The sequence below is a fragment of the Chelonus insularis genome, unplaced genomic scaffold (genome assembly GCF_013357705.1).
Source record: "Chelonus insularis isolate UGA/USDA-ARS -01 unplaced genomic scaffold, ASM1335770v1 contig_69_pilon, whole genome shotgun sequence".
In the NCBI taxonomy this organism is placed as follows: Eukaryota; Metazoa; Arthropoda; class Insecta; order Hymenoptera; family Braconidae; genus Chelonus; species Chelonus insularis.
This window is the reverse complement of record NW_023276708.1, coordinates 79096-99576: the sequence shown is the minus strand read 5'-3', so window position 1 is coordinate 99576 and position 20481 is coordinate 79096.

Sequence of the window (20481 nt, the reverse complement as noted above, 5' to 3'; positions counted from 1 at the left end):
ATTGATAATTTCTGATTTTTCAGCATTTCTTCTTTTCTATCTTTGGAAAAAATCTACTCCAACATTAGAGGTTTTTTATCATCATCATTCAAATTTTTGAATTTAACAATTTTGTGACAGTTGTTCTCAACTTTTCGTATGCCTAGTAATGGCAATTGCGAAGTTTTTTTGTTTTTCCGAAGACCAATTACACTTAATTCGGTTCCTTTTGCACGTCCGTGAGGTAGATTGGTCCCAAAAATTAAATCACTAATTTGTGCACAGGGTTGTGATTCATGTTCTTTAATGATTTTATCTACATTCTATATTTCGAGTAAAGATTCAGACATTTCTCTTGCTTTTACAATTTCTCTTGGTATGCTACCTTTCTTTTGTTTACATAATTTTGCTGCTATATCTTTGTTTATCACATTCGATTCCGCAAACATCAATTTTTTTCTATGATCTTGTGTAATTTTCCATAAACTTTTTAATTTTTGCTTCTTTTTTACTGAACATAAAGGCGTTGTTCTTGAAAATCCGGATGGGCGACCTCTTATTTTCAACTTATTAGAGTCATCGATTTGATCATCAATTGTAAGGTTTTTGAAAGAATTTTCTAAATTACCTGCTTTATTCTTACGGATTATTTTGATATTACCATTGTCACTGTATATTTCAGTTAATGAATCAATGTTGTTGAGTCGTTTTTCAAACGTTTCACCACAGGACGTACTAATGATTATTATCGGTTTTTTCATTCGAGCTAGAACTGAGTTTCTTTTTTACTTAAATGCACTTTATTAGATGTTATTCTATGTTTGATCGGCTCAGGGTATTCTGTATTTATGTTGTTAGGTATTTCTAACATTTTTTATTGTCTCCATCTGTCATTATACAATTCTTTGTCATTGTTGTGAGAGGTTAATCGCAACCTGTCAGCTGGACTCGCTCTCCTCCCAGCTCGGGCTCAGTCGAGCTCACCCGATCCACTCGCCCTATCCTAGCTCTTCTTTTAGCGCTCAACTAATTACAGCTCGTCTTTTTCAACCTAGCCAACATAGGCGTCCTGTTATTGTGCTAGGTCTACCGACGCCGGCTACAACGTGTTTGCAGCCATTAACGCTCACGCGACGTTCAAGTACACGTGTTCGATTACCACTTTTTCTGATTTCGCATAAACTAATTGTTTCAAGCTCTTGATAGATTCTATTCAGTCTCAATTAAGTTCAGTTATGCTCTAACATTGTTAATACGCTTTGTAAAAGTAATAAATCTTTTATTTTTATAATCAAAATCCTGATTAAGCTCAAGGAAAGTGTCTTTTGTGTGTGTGCACCTCTGCTGACCACATCCTACGGCGTAGCTCATCAGTTATCGAGCTTTTGGCTCTAAATGATTAAAATAAATTATCTCAAGCAACAATTTTCGGTTCTCGTGAAACAGTCATATAGGGGTAATTTTAAGTATTTTCGCACGGCAAAAATATGTTTGCATGGTAAAAAAGACGATTTCCATAACGAACATTCACAGGTCGATGGGCTAACAGTCTTCGAAACTGATTGTTCTTCTTAAGTAAATAATTGCATGTTCTCATTAGATAAAGAAATTTTTATTTTTTTACTTTCTTTTATTTCTCGTAAAACAATGTCACTCGCATGTTTTGTGAATTTCAGTATATAATGATATTCTGCGCTATCAGATTCAAATTGAGTGATTCTCACTCTCATACATTATTTAGAGATATTAATAGTAGCTTCTAGTTGATGTGATGCGTACCATCGGAAAAATCTTTTTATCATATTAATTACAGAACTATATTTCGGTATGACTTGTTTTATTTTAGCATTAATTGACTCCAATCTATTATTAGTGCGGTTGGATAAATTTCCAGTGGTCATTTGATAATCAACCCAATTTTCTTCAATGGTGTGCTAATTCTTATTGAAGTACTAAATCAATCGATGATCGCAAGTTTTACAAAAATCTTGGTAATTTTTATCATATTCCTCCGGAGAAGCACTATTAGCCATTTTTTGTAAAAGTAATTTTGATGTTTCTTTTTGCTCTAATGTGAGGCTCATTGATTCCACTACTTTTTCAAAGATTTTAAGTGTATGAAATAGACATATATATACCCACATCTACTACTTGACCTCTTCCATTTCCATTTTGTACGAGAAAAATCATTGTCACCATGTTATTTTTCAATAATTTATAAGTATCGTCTAAAAAAACAATTTCCGGCCACTTTTTTAAATTTTGCGGTGTTGAAAAATATAAACCTCTCACTCTTTTGTAGTTATTATGGCAAATATCAACTTGTGCTCCTGTAAAATTTTTCAAAGAACTTGTTCAAATAACCACTTTTGGGTAGAAAATAATTTAAAAAAAACAAAAATAATTTCGAATAAATGAAAAATATTGAAGTAAGACTAAAATTGTAGCTTTGTAAGATGATGGACGTGATGTAAATCATGATTAAAGAAACCTTTAAGTTTTTGGAATTTTCTCAATTTCGCAACAAGTGAAAGCTATAGCGTAATATTAATAGATTTAGAAAAAAAAATCATCATCCATTATGTCTAGTAAGATTTGAGATTTCATTTATTTTAACTCACCATATTGTTTTTGGAGTAATTGTACTGCAGCAGTTAAATCATTTTCATCTTCTCCTTTTGATTTGCTACTTATATTATGTAAATTTTTTAAACAAATTTTATTGCCGAAAGTTTCTAAAATCTTTATCTAAACCAGTTTTAAATTAGCCTCTAATTTTATCCACGCTTTAACGATTTCTTCATTTTTTTGGACAACTTTCTCTTCTCTGGCATCACATCATAAAAATACTATAAACATATAATACCACACTTATACATAAATAAATTCTAAGTTGAAAATAGTTTTAGATTTTATGTTTAAATCGATTCGTTTTTTCTTCTTTGCATTTCTTGAGATTTGAACGAACAAAATATTTCTGATTGTAACTATTTAGATTAACGGTAGAATCATACTTTAGCAACAAATCAACACACTAAATTTTATACCAAGTTTTGTCACAGTCGTTTATTTATCTTCTCTCACTATGTTATTCAAAATCGCAACATGAATAGACTCATTGTTATGTTGATCATAAGCATAAATATAAGTTAGTGCACCAATTGAACATAATCGAAATCTTTGATCGTAAATTTCTATGTTGAATAAAAAATAAAACTTAACTAATAAACCCAAAAAAATGTTCCTCACCTCCAATAGTAAATGGTTTTGGTGTTCCAAATTGATTGATACAATTTTTAATTGATTGATTATCTTCCGTTATTCTTAATCTAATAAATGCAGGACAGCCAATTTTGTAAGAACTGTGGAATAATAATCAATTACACCAAATTAATAATAGCAATAAAATTCAATTAAATATCATTCTATAATGTATTAAGCAAGGCTGGGAAAATTTTTGCTAAAAAGTTCATTTTTGTGGTAAACTTGAATCTAATGTTTTGCAAGTATCAAATACAAATGACCTTGAATTGCAATTCTAAATATGTATCTGATTATAAATAATTAAGAAATTAAATAGAAAAATAAATGTTACGTACCTGTGATCACGACTGTCCGAAGATTTAGATTTGCGAATCCGACCAAATTTGCGATTAAATTGAACCATTTTATACATAAAACTGAATGTTTACAATCAGTGTTCGAGTTTCAAAATAACTACTTTTTTAAAATATTAACATTATCTATAGTATCACGAAACCCAACTTACGGTAAAAAGTAAAAGATGATATACAGACATGTGTGCAAATTTTTAAACCTTCCTAATAACCGGAAGTTGACCATGAAATTTATTAAAAAAAAAAATTTATGTAAGAAAAATATCTTCCTCTCCAAGAATCAAAAAATATTATCGTCAATAAAATTATTTTAATAAAACTGAAAATTTGCACACATTTCATGATCATTTCACCAAATATTTGTTTGTGGACAGTTGTTTGGGATATAAATAAATATAACGAATTAAAAGTGAGCTTATGAATTGTATAAATGTTGAGAATATGTGTACAAATTTTCAGCTTGATGGTAATAATTTTATTAATGATGATATTTTTTAATTCTTCAAAAAGAAGATCTTTTTCGTACAGATTATTTTTTTAAATAAATTTTATTGTCAACTTCCGGTTATCAGGAAGGTTTTAAAATTTGCACACATGTATGAAACGATGTTAAAATTACATTAGCATTGCAAAATGTTGCAAAAGTTGATAATTTTTTGTGTTCTGCAACATATAAATAAAAAAAAAAAGTTGATCTCATTCGATAGAGAATTTAATTCTCTATCAATCTGTATATATGAAAATTATTACTTTTTTCAACCTAATTTTCCATACTTTAATTATTTTAAAAACAGAAAAATTTTCAAAGATTTCAAACTTGAGTCAAAAAGCATTTTCGACTCAACACCAAGAATGTCCATAGCTGCTGACTATTCATATAGAATAATAGCAGTAATAAAATTTTATATGTTTACAGTAGGATTCAATGGGCCCTTTTCTATCTTTTGCGCTTCCACTAGAGGAGTATGCGATTTCACTCGCACTTATATTTTGTAGTGTACTCCACAGGTGTATAAAAATATAGTGAGTGTGAGTGAAACGGAAGAAACTGCCGTTCTCTCTTGCACCTATACTCCTTTATGCGCCGCGCATGTGCAGAAAAATGTAATGAGTGCGAATGAAAAGGAGAGATATGTCGTTCTCTCTCAGCGGCAGTAACGTAAGAAATGAAAAGTCCCCCAATTCATTTTTTTCATCAATCTCACGTGGGTTAAAATGGAAATCCAAGTAAGAGAGCATACTGTATCGTAAATTTTACGCTGAATCGAATGGTATAGAAAAAAAAAAAAATTCAATTCGATTAAGTATAAAAAAAATTAATTTGAAATTTTCGAATTAATATTAATTAATGAAAAACTCATTAAAAAAAAAGAAAAAAAACCTTTAAAAATATTGTCAGAGTAATAAAGAAGCCCTCTGATTTGGTCTTTTTTAAAAAAAAAAATTTTTTAAATATACAATAATTTTTTAAAAAATTCGACGTTCCACGGTCCCTTTGATGGCATATAATTAATAAACGGTAAAAGATACGTAAAAAATGTGTAAATACTTTTTTGTAGAGAATTTAATTTTCTACAACTGTTACTTAAAACTTTTCTTTATATTTCCAGCCGTTCTCGAGATATTACAGAAAAAGTCATTTTTGCACGCTTTCGCATTTTTTTGCAAGGGTTCCTTTGCGTTTAGGATGCTGACTTTTTGCAATAATATTCCTACGACCTTTACGCACATTTTCGCGTTGGTTTCATTCTTTTACCGCAATATGGTAGTTTCGGCCATCCCTTCATTGGACTAATAGCAATTTTGACATACACACATTCTTATTCTTAGGCAATTAATTCGCCATTATTAAATATTTTAACTTACCTTTTTCTGTCGACGCAAAATTACTTCAATAATGGATATGGATGAAATTTCGTTCAAAGGAAAAACTTTTAAAACATACAACAAACCCAGTAAACACTGAATATAACAGCAATATAATACAAAGGTAACAATATGTAACAAGTTATATAACGAAAAGTTACATGTATGTTATATAATTGTAATATATTGTCAAAGTAACAAGTTTATATTGCAGATCTCACACACATGTGACGTTGTAGCTATATAACGTAGTTATCTAATGGCAATATAATTAGCATTACATGCATGTTGTATCCATGTTATATAACGCTGTTATACTAGGAGTATATATTTTTTGTAATTAATGTTATGTTTCTATGATATAGCACTGTAATCTCTATGTTACATTACTTTGTTATGCAACTGTTATTTAAATGTTACATAACATATTTTTACTAATTTTAGGTAACATTTGTTGCATACGCGCAATGTTCTTGTAATGTAACATCGCCACATCGATGTTACATACGTTCTTTGTATTGACGGCATATTCTACAGATGTAACATTCCAAAATTCTGATTATAGTTGCATTTCTTTTCAATGTGTAGATGAACTGAGATTAATAGTAGATTAGGGTAATCGTTTCTAAGCTATAATGATATTTTACAGTTCAAGAACTATTTATGTACCTAAATTGTCAGAGAATTTTTCGTTCACTTGATTATTGGCTATATGTATTTAATACTCAGAAAATAAGGATTTTTTTATCAATTTGTTTAACCTGAGACATTTACAAAATGTTTTGTAATCTCAAAAATTAATAAATCTTAATTAAAAATAAAAAGAAGACATTATATATAGTAATTATTACATAATAACTAAAATAAACTATAATTTCCACAATCATTCTCCTTTTTCTATATATTTATACACGTAACCAAAATATATGTTTATATGGGCCTATTTTCAATTTCGGAATTAAGTATCAGAATAGCCTAGTAGGTAAAAATGTAGGTTTAAGTTGTTTGCGAGGTTCGAATTCCCCCGAATAGGGAAAATTCATTTCACTAAAGAAACCAAATTACACGTAAAAAATAATAGAATAGTAAACAAAAGCAATAAAATCTAATAAAAATACATTGCTGACAATTTTGTTTTCAATTTAAACATTATCAATGTTGATAAAAATGTTATGTAACCATAATATTACTGTAATATAACAAAGTTATAAAACAATGTTATATGTTACTTCTATGGTACATAACTGTAATAAAATATGTAACAAAAACTATGTTGTAACACCTAAATTTTCTCAAGGCGAGTCCCCAAGAAAATTCCCGCCCCAATTTAACAATTTATCTAAATTCTATGGCCCAGGATTCTATGGCGGATGCGTTACAAAGTAAATTCTCTAGACACAAATTAAAATCCAATTTCAACTTTATTATATAAACTATTTACAACATATATGTGTTCTATTCTAGATTTCCAATTGTACAGTTTTACAAAGTTAACTTTCACTTAGGTGCCGTTATACTAGAGAGAGAGTTGCTATCTTAAAATCCCACCCAGAAGTGTCTACCCCGTGGCCTAACCTCTCGTTGGTCGGGCTACAACCCAGACCGGGATACTCGAAGAGCTAACAACTCTTCGAGGGAAGGCTACAACCTTGCCTGAATAATCGACGAGCTACAACTCGTCGACGAAGAGCTCCAACTCTTCTAGGGGGTATAGGTGCGAGCTACGACTCTTCACCTTCTAACTCTAGAACCCTATCTAAGTGAGGACGAGCTACAACTCGTCCGGGATACTCGAAGAGCTAACAACTCTTCGAGGGAAGGCTACAACCTTGCCTGAATAGCTGACGAGCTACAACTCGTCAGCGAGGAGCTTCGACTCCTACACGGTTCAAGATCGTGAGCTCCAACTCTCGATCGCTAGCTAAAACCAAGAGCACCAACTCTTGGCTGGAAGGCTTCAACCCTCCAATTCCTACTTTCGGAAAGCTTCGACTCTCCGGGGCAACTAAAAGGCTACAACCCTTTAGCCAGAGCTACAACTCTGTATTATACGACGTGAGCTACTACTCTCGTCGGTCTCGTCGGTCTAGTACCTCGGAGACAGGTGAAGTGACGATCTCCGCAAAATTCAGCCCTTTTATACTGTTTGGCTCCGCCCTCTTTGCTATCCCCCACCACTATTGTGGTAGGTCGAGTGGGGAAGTCGTCATGGCAACAAGATCATCACAATAACTCTCTCTCTCTCAGATCTATTACGTTACTTATGACCCTCTCTCTCTACTACATGATTTTAATAGGCTTCGCCGATAATTTAAATTTCGCGCTATTTCTCATGGGTCGATAAAATGATTTTACTGATTATCGATTCATCAGACCAATTAATTTTCTATAATATCGGCCTTAAAAATGTAACTTCGTTACAATGTCAAGGATATATAACTACAATATAACAGTGTTTACTGGGAAGTTTCAGAATTGAAGGAATTATATGAAAAATATCATAACTGCACACTAAAGGTGAAATATTCAAAAAGTTTGGACAATGTATATAAAAATCGCAAAGAAGGTGTCAACCAAGATTTACAATATGATGAAATATGCTACAAATGTGGTTCATTTAGTAATTATGAAGGAACTATAACAATAAATAAAAAGACGTAAGTTTCATTGTTTTTATTTTATGTACTTAATTTTAGTCTAATTACAATAAAAGAAATCTTTTTAATAAAATTTTTCTTAGAAAAAAAATGAAAGAGTGTCCATTTGAAGTTATTATCAGGACTTCCAACGAAAAAGATGTTTCAGAGGTCACAGGCTTATATGATAAACATAAACACACGGTAAATATTTTTATATCAAATAGGTATATTACAATACACAGTTAACTGTAGATAATTATTATTCACTTTGAATAAATACTTTCATTATTTATATTTCTTGTGTGGGAAATTTCATTTTGATCCAATTTTTAATTCTGTAGTGAGATAATAAATTTTTGAAAAATCAGAATCGTAAAATATACATAAATAAATCAAAATATAATGGTTTATTAATTTCATTCATCAGTAAAGAGAAAAAAATACTTAATCATTAAGTATTTTATATTTCAAGGAACTTCGATTCAGTGATAACGATCACCATCCTAAAAACCTTTAACAGACAAAATTAGGAAAGTTAGGGGAAAAAAGTTTATTAAAGAAAAAAGATCAATTAAAAGAAGATATTTTAAAGATTCAAAACAACAAAGAGCAACAAGAAGTAATAGAGAATATTGAATATGTGCTTGAAGAAATCAAAACAGTTACTCATTCTAACAAAGAAACACTAGATGAAGAAAGCGATGAAAGTCTACATTTTTCAAATTCTACATTCGAATCGATATGTTGAGGATCTGAAGAAATCAATTATGGAATGAAAGAAGACATAGCACCAAAAAAAAGTGACCAGGAAAAAGAAGACGCTGCGGTAAAAAGTCAAAAAACGAATGAAAAAACCGATAATAATCATTAGTACGTCCTGTGGTGAAACGTTTGAAAAACGACTCAACAACATTGATTCATTAACTGAAATATACAGTGACAATGGTAATATCAAAATAATCCGTAAGAATAAAGCAGGTAATTTAGAAAATTCTTTCAAAAACCTTACAATTGATGATCAAATCGATGACTCTAATAAGTTGAAAATAAGAGGTCGCCCATCCGGATTTTCAAGAACAACGCCTTTATGTTCAGTAAAAAAGAAGCAAAAATTAAAAAGTTTATGGAAAATTACACAAGATCATAGAAAAAAATTGATGTTTGCGGAATCGAATGTGATAAACAAAGATATAGCAGCAAAATTATGTAAACAAAAGAAAGGTAGCATACCAAGAGAAATTGTAAAAGCAAGAGAAATGTCTGAATCTTTACTCGAAATATAGAATGTAGATAAAATCATTAAAGAACATGAATCACAACCCTGTGCACAAATTAGTGATTTAATTTTTGGGACCAATCTACCTCACGGACGTGCAAAAGGAACCGAATTAAGTGTAATTGGTCTTCGGAAAAACAAAAAAACTTCGCAATTGCCATTACTAGGCATACGAAAAGTTGAGAACAACTGTCACAAAATTGTTAAATTCAAAAATTTGAATGATGATGATAAAAAACCTCTAATGTTGGAGTAGATTTTTTCCAAAGATAGAAAAGAAGAAATGCTGAAAAATCAGAAATTATCAATGTCTTTGATATATCTCATATCACTCCAAAAAATTTAAGCGATAACGTTGCAACTTGTGACAGTTTAAGTTTAATAATACAATTTTTTAACATTAAAGCTTACCAAAAATGAAATGCTATAATTCAATTAAAAGATTCAAAAAATATATACACGTGTAATACATGTAAAAAGCAACTAAATACTACAAGCATTCAATGTGACGGCTGTATGCTTTGGTATGAAAGAAATGTGTTTCGATAAAAAAAATACCGAAGACGGATTGGTTCTGTACCAATTGTCAAAGACATATGTAAGTGAGGGAAAGTTATCAATCATAAATGTCTCTAAATAAGATAAAATTAACAAACTTTTGGATACTTATTATCAACAATTGAATATAAATGCTGATTTTTTTAATCACGCCAGTGAAGAATTGAAATTAATTGATCAATATGCCAAGAATACTCATGCAGCAACATCGTATGATTTTCCTGGTCAAGTAGATGTAAAAAATTCAGAGCTGTTTAGGTTAAAGTTCAATATCTACACGCAGAGAAATGTATAGTAAAAATTACCCTAAATTTTATGGTAATTTGGTGACACTGTAAAGTGCCGGTAAAAATTACTATACACAATGTAAAAATTACTGTGCGCATTGTTGAATTAACTAAACTGCATAGTAATTTTTACATTGTGTCTTCGACAGTGATGATTTCCTGGCTTAGAGGTGGTGGCACGACGGAGATGTCTCCTCCTATCCGAAACCATATGACGTTACCGGGAACCGGGTAGGCAGGTAACCGTTATGCCACAAAGTGTAAGGGTAGCGCCTTCTATCTCTCCCGTCTCTTCCCAATGATCTTTAAGTGTCATTAGAATAATAATTTCTAGGTGGGTGATCGGTAGGTCGAACCAGGCCTCCGGGAAAATAAAAGTGCACATCTTTCTATAAAGTAATAACGATTATGATAGATTTTTTTTAAATTAAAAAAAAAAAATTCCCCACTTGATAAATTATCATTTAACAATTCATGAAATTCACAATTACATTCAATAAATTATCATATCAATGCATGAGAATTAAAAAAAAAACACACTTTTTATACTTGAATGAAAAAAAAGTCACTACTTACTTGGTATGGTTTGATTAGTTTCACTGTCGGAAATGAACTAGATATTTTGTCCTATGCATCATACACCATGGCTAAATGTTTATATTTTTCAACTAGGCCAATTGTGAAAAAATCATTGAACGATATTGATTTAAATCTATATAGAGAGTCCTTGATCCTAGAAAATTTTTTTTACTAGTAATAAATGAAACATATTATATATATTCGTATATTTTAATTTTTCACGCTTGAACTTCGCGCCGAAGGACTACATCATAGCAGATACACCGTTGCCAAGTCATAAACACGTGAATGTCCCGTATTGGGAATAGTGAAAAATTTGTCATTAAAAAATTTTTCAACTCCGTATTGACACGACAGAATGAGTCATTCTTTAGTTTAATATACGTGCCATAATTGTATGTCCACCCTGTAATTTCTTAAAATAAAGCCATAGAACCGTTCTTAAATGAATTGTAAAAACCTCGCCATGTGCTGAATCTACATTGACTACAATGTGAAGAACTGAAATTTTTAATCGTTAATAACATAAATTTCAATCGATAAAATAATTTTTTTCAGTTGAGAAAAAGTTTTCTTTTTTTATTATCTTTATTTCTAGATTGGTTAAAAAAAAATCCTGAGAAAATTATTATAGCGAACGAACTACCTTAACAATAATAATAAAACTTTTTATCTTGAGAAAGAATTTTTATTCAAGAAAAAAAGATATATATTTTATTTTATGTATTTGAATGAGTGAATTTTTCTTTTTTACAATCAATACAATTAATTCTCAATGTTCTTGTATGATCTAATGACATGTAATGTTTGTAACATTTATAATGCAATAAGATATCTCTATCGAGTTGTAAATGTTCCGGTAATTGATCTCAAATATCGTTGATAAATTCTGGAACAATCTTCAAGAAAAACTATTTTGGAAAACAAGCAATATTTTCGCTTGACATTTTTGTTATATTTTTTAATAAACAATACGATTTGAATGACTTTTCAATGGGAATTTTTTTCATAAAAATTCACCATATAACATTCTTTTAGAGTTTTTACATTTTTTTCTGCACATTGTTTATTTTCTCTGTTATGCACCCCACAATCTTTTAGATGATTTATATTTAGAGCATGAAGCGAAGGATATTCAAGCTCATCCAAATTGATTACACCTTTTGAGCTGTCAATTAAACTTTCTAACCATTTTTTCTTTTTATCTTCTTTCACGTAAATACGGTTTCGATCTTTGACAAGTACACGAAGAATATATGGAAGATCCTCATATGGTATTGTTCCAGATTTTCATGGAATGCCATGATAATTACGTTTTAGCCACGAATTTATGCGTTCATATTTTTCAGGTAAATATTCCCACTGATATGGCGGTTTGAAAATTAATACTGAAATGTCTTCCATACTATCACTATTATTTTGGATTGTAATAGTCGCTAATTCTTGCACTAAAAACCGATTATTTGGCTGCTTGAAACCTTGAACATCAAATATCATTTCCATGATGCACGTAAAATTTGTATACATGCTGAAAATGTAGAACCCAACTGAATAGTTTTCACGGTAAATCATCTATTTATATGTTCAGCCCCACTCATTGAAATTATAGCATCTAATTTTATTGTTTGATCACTACAACGATTGGCTATAAAATTGTATTTTGTAGGATTTTTTTTCTACATTACATGTAATTTTTGTTAGTCTGAAATGTTCAGCAAGAATGATGAAACATCACCCCCCCCCTCAAGATATTTCTTGGAAAATCAGGCAAGAATTCACATGATCTCAGCTAGCAACTCTTCGAGGGAAGGCTACAACCTTGCCTGAATAGCTGACGAGCTACAACTGATGATGAATGCTGTTTCTTTTGGGCAGTTACTGCAGCATTTCATCCAGCTAATATAAATTCTACAAGAACAAGTTCAAATCCACATTATAATAGTGTGCTGAAAGATGAAGGTATTAACTGTCCTCTCACTCTACATGATGTCCCCAAATTCGAAGATCTTAACAATCTAGCAATAAATGTGTACGGTTTGGATGACGATTGTAAAATTATTCCATTATATTTGAGTAAACATTATAAAGTAGATGAACCATGTACTCATCTGTTAATGGTTCAGAGTCGAGTTAAAATAGATGATAAAGAAAACATCAACTCAATTTTTCATTTTTGTCTTATAAAGGATCTTTCAAGATTAGTTGGAAATCAGATTTCTAAGCATAACGGTCGAGTAATTTTATGTGATCGATGTCTCAACCATTTTCAGATTAAAACTCCATTTGAAAAACATCAAAAAGACTGTATTAATATAAACAATACGCGAATTTCACTTCCTGAAGAAGGTGTTAAAATAAAATTCACAAATTTCCATTTTGAAGACCCTGTGCTATTTGCTGTCTATGCCGATCTTAAGAATATTCTTGAACCTGATAATAAAGGTAATAAAAAGCATATTCCATGTAGTGTAGCCTATTATATGCACTGTACGTATGACAATTCAAAATGCCAATTTAATCTTAAACGTCATGTTAATTGTATAAACTGTTTCATGACTTAATTAAAAAAAATAGCTAAAACTGTCAAAATTTACCTAGAAACGTGAAATGAAACCATTTACATCCCAACTATTAAACGATTTTCGTAATGCAAAAATTTGTTACATTTGTAATAAACTATTTTTACATGATGAAACGAAAGTACATGATCACTGTCACTTTACAGGTAATCATCGAGGAGCTGCTCATGTTTATTGTAATTTAAATTATTAAAGTTTATGCATAATTCCAGTCATTTTTCATAACCTCTCAGGATATGACCCACATTTTCTTATTAAATCATTGGCTCCATCATTTAAAGGTTATATGGAATTATTACCTGTCAATAAAGAAAAATACATTGCATTTACAAAAACAGTTGATCAAAAAATTTCTTGCGAAAAAAGGAAAAAAGAAATAGTTGTTAAATTACGATTTATTAATTCTTTCCGATTAATGAGCAATAGTTTGGAGAAACTTGCATCATTTGCAGATAATAACGCAAAATCAATTACCCAAAGTTTCTATCCAGGAAGCAAATAACCCGTATATGTGTAATGATTATAACCCCAATGTGAGTATCTACCAACTGGATCATTTGAATGGGTGGAAGATGACATCAATATTTCTAATATCTGTGAAATAATTAAAAATATCTCCAATGATTCTCCAGTTGGTTACATTTTCGAGGTTGATTTAGAGTATCCAAAAATCTTACACTAGCATCATAAAGATTTGCCATTGTGTCCTGAACACCGTAAACCTCCAAACAGCAATAGCAGCAAACTTATGACATTATTACCTAAACTTGAATATGTGATTCACTACAGAAATTTGAAACAATGTCTCGATTTAGGAATGATTGTAACCAAAATCCATAGGATCCTTAAATCTAATCAATCACCATGGATGAAGAAGTATGTAGATCTAAATTCAGATTTACGAAAAAAATCTACAAATGATTTTGAAAAGAATTCATATAAATTAATGAATAATGCAGTTTACGGAAAAACAATGGAAAACATTTGGAAGTACAAAGATGTAAAGTTAGTTACACAGTGGGAAGGTCAGTATGGTGCAAAAAATCTCATTGCCTCGACAAAATTCCACAGTAGTATAATCTTTGACAATGACATGGTAATAATAGAAATGGAGCGAAAAAATATATATTTCAATAAGCCGATATACGTAGGATTTGTAGTTTTAGATCTTTCAAAAATGTTTATTTATGACTTCCATTACAATTTAATTAAAAGACAATTTACAGACAATCAGGTAAAATTATTATACACAGATACAGATAGTTTAATTTATCAATTCCTCAATGCTGATATTTATGATTGCTTCAAAAATATTATACCAAAATTTGACACCTCAGACTATCTACCGAATAACCGTTTTAATATTCCATTAGTTAAAAAAAAAATTGTAGGTCTTATGAAAGATGAAAATAAAGGTGAAATAATGACGGAATTCATTGGTCTAAAAACCAAAATGTAAACATTCAAAGTTCAAAATAAAAAAAAAAAGACAAACATAAAGCAAAGGGTGTCAAAACTGCAACAATAAAATCTATAACATTTGATAATTACAAAAAATGCTTATTTAATCATGAAAAATTATGTAAAACGGAATATCATACAGTCAGCAAGAAACATGAAGCACATACAATTAGTAGAAAAAAATTACTTTAAGTTCGGAAGATAATGAAAAAGTTCTTTTAGCACAATCAACTGATACACTACCTTGGGGTTACGATTCATATTGAATAGTGTTAATAAATTATTGTAAATATAAGATTTATGTAAAACTTTTAAGGACAAAAATTTATTTAATAAAAAAAATATTACAAATTTTTTACATTAGTTTGTATTTTTGAATTCATCTCTTACAAATTATATGACAAAATCATTGTCATCCTTAATGGTCTTATTTTTTTTTTTTTTTAATTTGTTGTTGTTCTTCATGAGTTAAAGATATCCATTTAATATTAACAGCTTTATCTTCTGTATAACGTGGTAGTTTTTGAGCATCACTATACATTCTGTCAGCCATTGCTTCTACCTCTTCAGCTAAAAACATTTTGGCAGTCATTGTTTTTAACTCATTAGTTAGAGATTGCAACGCTACCACGGTCTTGGCAAGTTGCCTTAATCCCTGACCGTATAGGTGCCAATTTACCCAACAAAAATTTATCAATTATTAATCCTACCTGTGGACGCTACTCGTTTTTGGGCCCCAAGACGAGAAACCTGGAAAAGCTGGCTAGCTCTAATACACATGAGAACTGCGAAAAAATGTCTCGTGCAAACACAAATAAACTTTCCAAAAAAATTTTATTCAGTAATTAATCTTAATCACTAGCAGTTTGTTAATCAAAACAAAAACTTTATTTTTATCAAGTGTAAAACCAGTGAGATTTCATTAATCAATTAAAGAAACGCATTAATTTATAAAAACTCCTCTTTTTCTAGATAACCCAGCCCCCTGGTCCACCAGGGCTTGTATACTCGTCGAGACATTCAAAAATGTGCAGGAACACCGAATGAGCTTCCTGGATCTACCACTGGACACTCCAACTAACAGTAATATAATGTTCGCCTTAGAACGTCGAGGGATTTATTGGTTTATAGCAAGTTTGGCACTTCACTTATGCTCTCGCAACGTCGAGAGACTTTTCATGAACGATTTGTGAACAGTTCACACCCCGCAACGTCGGAGAAAAGGTAATCGCAGATCTTTATACTGAAGAGACAACGAACACACGTATGTTCAAGTTCTCGTTCAAGACTATTTCCACAATGGCGTTCTTCCGGAAATAATTTAGCCGGTTGGCCATATGGTGATTAGAGCGCCATCAAAAATTAACTATCTTGACCTAATTGGTAAATTAGGTCAACTATTAATCGACAGGTCGATAACGTATCAACCCACTGAAGAGCTGAGTGACAATCGACTCACTCGCCTCGTTCCAAGACATTACAAATCATGTATGTTAATCCAGCTATTGTGCGTTCAGAACCTAACTACTTGACTAAAGCTTGATTACCACGCTTTTTCGATAAAAATAATCACGAGTCTATCAGTTTATCTAGGAATTTTGATCTCGATAATTTTAGAGTAATGATATAACTATTCGATCTCGATGGTGGAAATGAGGGAATCAAGGGTGACGAGCGAGTCGATGAGAGTTGAGCAGCACGGAGTCCAACGATGGTTCTGGAGGTGATGACGGATGGATCAGCGTTTAATTTGACTGAAAAAAAAATGAAGATGCAATTCTGTCAGACTTGGATCGGACAGATCAAGATTGCCGAAGGATGTTGTAGCATCGGTTCGAAGTTTGGAAGTCGTTGGTGCACAAAGAATGAGAGTGATCTGCATAGAGATCTTTGTAGAAGCTTTTTGTCTGCGTGGAGACCCTTCTACAGAACTAATAGCGGATTGGTCTGCGTGGAGACCTTTGCAGAAGCACTCAGTCTCTGTGGAGACTCTTCTGCAGAACTTATGAATGGATGGTTTAACAAATTCTTACTTTGACTGAAGATTGTATGCCACAGAATCCACAACGAAGAACCTGGATCAGCTGATGAGTGGTTATCGGGAAATCTCAGTTGACGATGATAACAGCAACCTGGACCACGTCACGGGGAGATGGTAATCAACTTTCAGGTAGCTCCAGAAGAAGCTCGATCGCAAGGCAGAAGGTGTCACAGACGTATCGCAGAATCAATTCACGTCAGTACAGCACAAGGACAATTCAACGATAGATTGGAAATAGCAACACCGTGATCTTCCAACGAAAACGCAAAGGAGTGTGTCGATGAGATCAAGAAGGACAGGCCCCTTGTCTTTCTTGATTGTGTAGCTCTTCCTCAAGGAGGGAGAACATGGGCGTGGTGAGGTGAGATAAGCAGAGGGTGGGTGGAGGAGGTGGAAAGGATTTTCTCACGCCAGCAATAATGAAAAAGGTTGGGAAAATCCTTTTGTCAGATTTTGGATTTAAAGTTTTGTTGGAAATTTCCCTTTCAATTTTTTCTTTGTTTTTTTTTTTTTTTATTTATTACCAGGGCATCTGGAAGGGTTTCGGGGACTCAACATGTAGCTAGCTTATATAAGTTTTGAAACTCGTAATTTTAAATATACGAGCCATTTCTTATTACTCAACATAAGTGCTTCAAAATCTCTATTATAGAATTCCTTTCCTCTATCAACATGCAAAAATTTTGGCACTCTTTTTTGTGATAGAATAGATTTCATTGCATGAGCGACATCTTTATCATTTTTAGATTTTGTGGGCACAGCCCAAGCGTATTTTGAAAAAACATCAATAACAGACAATAAATACTGATGACCTTTATTATAAGTTTTATATGCTGTCATGTCAACTAGATCAGCTCGCCAAGTTTCATCAAGACCACGTATATCAACATGTCGTCGTTGATAATTCCTCCTAACCAGTCTATGTAGCTCTTCAGTTATTATTTTTTTCTCCTCGTTCATGATGCTGCTGAGCAATTTATTTTTGAATATTTTTTCCAATCGTTTAATAGTTTCAGCTTGTTTACGATTTGCTTTCTTCAGTGAACGTAATCGATCTGACTCATGTAGTTCAATTGTTTCATTCAATTCTTCATTCAGACATTTACGATGTTGCATCATTTAAATCTACTGGTTCAGCGAGATTACACAATCTCTTATGATCTATGTCAAACTGTTGATCCGCAGTTAATTTGAATCCTTCACCAAGATGCCCACGAATAGCACTTCTCACAATATCTTTCGCTAACTGTCGTCCGAAAACGTCAACACTCATTTTTAAACCTTTCACTTCAAAAGTTCTTCAAAGAATGAGTAGCTGTGTAGAATACATCAGATTAATAAATGATTTCAGCTTCACGCAATTCCTCTAAAATTGATAGAATTTCGTTAGTATAACTGAAATTTCCAGCAGTTTGAGATGCAATAAGTAAACGAAGTCGATCTACAAGTTCATTGGGATCATCCCAATAAATATAATCGATAAGATGATTTTGTTTATGTTTAATCATATACTGTGGTAAACTTTCCCCACTTTTTGGCATATATTTACTGATTATGTCGGTGAATTTTTTTAAATTCTTATCTACTCTGATACTTTTATCGGGAAGATAATGCTTCCGATAGGCGTTTGTCATACTGATAATTCTGCCATAAGTGTTTTCATCTTCTTTTGTTATTTTTGATTGATCAGGTGAATTCTTAAATAATAATTCTACTAAACCAGAAGTAGTATTGTATTCTTTATCACCAATATAAATAAAATTATTGTCGAACCTGACTTCAGAATCACCCATCATCAGTCGATTACCTTTTAACTTTCTTATGCCATACTTTGTATCTAAGTCTTTGGACGTGAGCTTAGAATCGAACATCTTCAAATACCTTACTACAGCTGTGTCTTAATGGGAGTACTTTGATGGATAATTGTTGCTGTTGTATAAGATTCATCATCAGTTCTTTCATAATTAGGTGTGAGACTTTCTTGCTCGCTTTCAACTTCTTCTTTAGGTTCTTCTTTCTTCATTTCCTGAGGATCCTCTTCAATGAGTGTTTTATCAACTAATTGTTCAAGAAGAGTCACCATAGGTTCAAATATTTCACTTATAGTTTGTTGAGTAATATCTTTTCCAAGTTTAATCAACTTATGCTTTTGGCGAATTGCATCACTAGCTTTTGCTTTTTGATGCAATATTTTTTTTTCTCGTTGCAGCTTCGTAGTTTTCATGTTGACACTTTGACAATCACATCAATAATGTACAGTTTAATGTATTCACGGTAAATTTATCCTTATGAAGCAATCAAATCCTCTTCTTTATCGCCCATTATTAAGATCACTGTCTTGATCAATTACCAAAAAGCCATATTTATCATTATTCCAGCACATTGAACATATATCTAGAAAATGAAAATAAGTCATGTCAGTATGTACATGATCATCGTAAATGTGTTTTAGATTCATGTCATATTGCCTGAAAAGTACAAGAAATTTTGTATTGTCACGTACCAAATGTTTTGGGATTCGTGCATAAGTTTGACAAAGATAGAAGCAGTCAATATCTCTATGTTGTCCCATACAAAAATGCTCATTGAAAGCATGAAATTTTATGGGCCACAAATAAGACTACGGACACTATTTGGTAAAAGTTGTCCATGACGTTTGATATTTGTGTCTCGTAATAGATCGAAGTTAATTACAGGTAACTTAATGTCTTTAAGTTGAACTTTATCTTGATGTAAAATGACTTTCTAGCTATAAATTTACATCTTTTATAGGTGTCGAGTCAGTCGTTCTTGAACAATGATAGTGCAAAGACGTATCATAAAACGAGGTGCTGGTATTGTTGACACACTTATAAACAAATTGCCATTTGAACTTCATATACCAGGATATTATTATTGTGGTCCGGGACCTGAATTGAAGGAGAGATTAGCTCGTGGAGATCCAGGAATCAATCCATTGGACGTTGCTTGTAAAGAACACGATATTGCATATTTGCAAAATCGCGATAACATTGAAGCTAGAGACGCAGGAAGTTGAACATTTGCAAAAAGTTGTTAATTCAGCAAAGCTTATGTTAAATTCCAGTCCAGATCCTATTAAATCTGCATTAGCTGCTGCACGAAAGAATGTTCGCAATGCTGGTGGAAAGAAAAAAATCAAAGTTTCACGTATTATACTAATGCCGCAAGAAGTGGGAGGTATTTTACCTGTTATACCTCTATTTGCAGGTTTGAGTGCAGTTGGTGGCGCTGCTGGCATTGCAAAAGCAATCAATGATGCTAGAGACGCTAAACGTCAATTAGAAGAAGCTAAACGACATAACGAGAAAATGGAAGCAATAGCTTTGGGTAAAGGTCTACGTCTAAAACCACACAAGAGAGGATTAGGATTGTATTTGAAACCGGTAAAAAAAAAACTTTTAAATTTACCTCATTGTGCACTGACTGATATTGAACTTCGAAAATATGCAAAAATCATGAAAACACCCTTTTTTGTGGTGTTTTTATGCGAAATGATTTTTCAGAATCCACACCGTGGATAAATGAATCAGCAATTATTAATCTCGATGATAAAACTGGACCTGGAACTCATTGGGTAG